Raw genomic sequence first — 2,500 nt, forward strand, 5'->3', positions numbered from 1 at the left:
TACGTTGTGGTGCGGCCTGTGTCAACTGTCCGCTGATGTCGTACGCGTGAACCACAATCTGTACTGCACATTCGTCCTTATGTACTGAATGATACATCGTGGCACATGTGTGACCGCACAACGACTGCGCCCAAAAACGGCGGACCATACAGTGCAAATATTGTGCACGCAGCTACGTGTCGTCTCCCTATGAGAGCTGGATTGCAGTGTGGTACGCCATAGAGACGTGTGGGAGGAACGGACGCCGTGGATGGCGATCAGCATGAGCTGTCTGTTGATGTATTCGGACCTAGTCGTCTCTCCTCACACACCGTGATGGCATGGTGCACCGCGTTCCATATCTGCGACATGCTACAGAGGCCGGTTGACAGTCGTTCGAGCAATGGACATCGCATACGTACGGGGGCCACCTTCCACGTATTGTCTAGGCGTGCACATTTTGTTGCGTGTATGTGGGCAGACGTAGTGTGGCGTGACACCTGACACAGGCATGCAATAATCGTTGAAGTTGCAAATGGCGATGGACGCCTGCGTTTTCTGGTGAAGTTACGCAAATGAACAAATGGTAACCTGTTGTGGTGCGGTTGTTCTCGCTAGGGGTGAATCGGTGATGGCGACGATAGGTTGAGGTACTAACCGGTTGTTCCAGCGATACCCACCATGCCGACGAAACTGAACGGCATCTGGGTGTGAAGCGATACGCGGCGGTGGCTGGGTGGGACCGTCCCCGGCCGGTGAGGGGGCGCCTCCCGGCGTGCTGGCCGCGCGGTGCGTGGGCGCACGCGCTACAGCCGGCTGGTGGGGGCGGCCAGTGGCAGGCGCGCCGGCCGACGGACGCGGCAGGCGTCGCAGCTGCGCGCCGGCGCACCCTGCGCGCGGCGCCGTGCGGCCAAAGTAGGTCCTCGCGGGCCCGGTGCGAAGCGCGGTGGACATCTTCAGTGTGCTGGTCCGATTGAGGACTGTGTGCGTTGAGGATGCGCCGCCGCCCGGCGCTCGGCGCCGCGACGCCGTCTGCTGCTCGGTCGCCCCAGCGGTTCTCGCTGGTGGTTTGTATCGCAGCTGTGCGGATGTGTTGGCGCGTGCGCTGTGCTGGGAGAGTTCGCTTCGGCACCCAAGTGGGGCTTTTGTCCTTCTGTGGCGCTGGCGTTGGAGCTGCCGGTCACCGTAGGTGGCGCGTGTTGTCTCCCGCCGGCAATGCCACGACAGCACGCTCCCGGGCCTCTGTCGGCAGCGGCAAGCTCAGTTGGGAGCACGGGTGGTCGCACCGAAAGCGTCTACTCGCCTAACTCCGGGCGATTGCGCCTCTCTCGAACCCGACCAAGTACTTGGGACGGCGCTGCGCGCCGCCGGGACCTGAGAGGGTTTCGAGGTGTATTGTGCAGGGGAGCTCAGCCTCCTCCTGTTTGCAGAATGATTGAGCGGACGCTTGCGTGTTCGCGCGGGCCCCCGGGACACACTCCCGGGCGGCCGGCTGCTCAGCTCTAGTTGACGCAGCTCCCTGGTTGATCCTGCCAGTAGTCATATGCTTGTCTCAAAGATTAAGCCATGCATGTCTCAGTACAAGCCGCATTAAGGTGAAACCGCGAATGGCTCATTAAATCAGTTATGGTTCCTTAGATCGTACCCACGTTACTTGGATAACTGTGGTAATTCTAGAGCTAATACATGCAAACAGAGTCCCGACCAGAGATGGAAGGGACGCTTTTATTAGATCAAAACCAATCGGTCGGCTCGTCCGGTCCGTTTGCCTTGGTGACTCTGAATAACTTTGGGCTGATCGCACGGTCCTCGTACCGGCGACGCATCTTTCAAATGTCTGCCTTATCAACTGTCGATGGTAGGTTCTGCGCCTACCATGGTTGTAACGGGTAACGGGGAATCAGGGTTCGATTCCGGAGAGGGAGCCTGAGAAACGGCTACCACATCCAAGGAAGGCAGCAGGCGCGCAAATTACCCACTCCCGGCACGGGGAGGTAGTGACGAAAAATAACGATACGGGACTCATCCGAGGCCCCGTAATCGGAATGAGTACACTTTAAATCCTTTAACGAGTATCTATTGGAGGGCAAGTCTGGTGCCAGCAGCCGCGGTAATTCCAGCTCCAATAGCGTATATTAAAGTTGTTGCGGTTAAAAAGCTCGTAGTTGGATTTGTGTCCCACGCTGTTGGTTCACCGCCCGTCGGTGTTTAACTGGCATGTATCGTGGGACGTCCTGCCGGTGGGGCGAGCTGAAGGCGTGCGACCGCCTCGTGCGTGCTCGTGCGTCCCGAGGCGGACCCCGTTGAAATCCTACCAGGGTGCTCTTTATTGAGTGTCTCGGTGGGCCGGCACGTTTACTTTGAACAAATTAGAGTGCTTAAAGCAGGCAAGCCCGCCTGAATACTGTGTGCATGGAATAATGGAATAGGACCTCGGTTCTATTTTGTTGGTTTTCGGAACCCGAGGTAATGATTAATAGGGACAGGCGGGGGCATTCGTATTGCGACGTTAGAGGTGAAA

At 57.9% G+C, this 2,500-nt stretch overlaps 1 non-coding gene across 1 annotated transcript in view; it reads left to right on the top strand.

Annotated features, from left to right (window-relative positions):
• Positions 1–1,495: 1,495 nt before the first annotated feature.
• The window catches only part of LOC124749536, a 1,909-nt gene continuing 904 nt past the window's right edge, over positions 1,496–2,500 (top strand). The window contains exon 1 of the ribosomal RNA XR_007011887.1: positions 1,496–2,500. This exon is cut by the window's right edge and continues 904 nt beyond it. This is a non-coding gene — a ribosomal RNA (small subunit ribosomal RNA).

This window comes from Schistocerca piceifrons, unplaced genomic scaffold, assembly GCF_021461385.2.
Source record: "Schistocerca piceifrons isolate TAMUIC-IGC-003096 unplaced genomic scaffold, iqSchPice1.1 HiC_scaffold_439, whole genome shotgun sequence".
Classification (NCBI taxonomy): Eukaryota; Metazoa; Arthropoda; class Insecta; order Orthoptera; family Acrididae; genus Schistocerca; species Schistocerca piceifrons.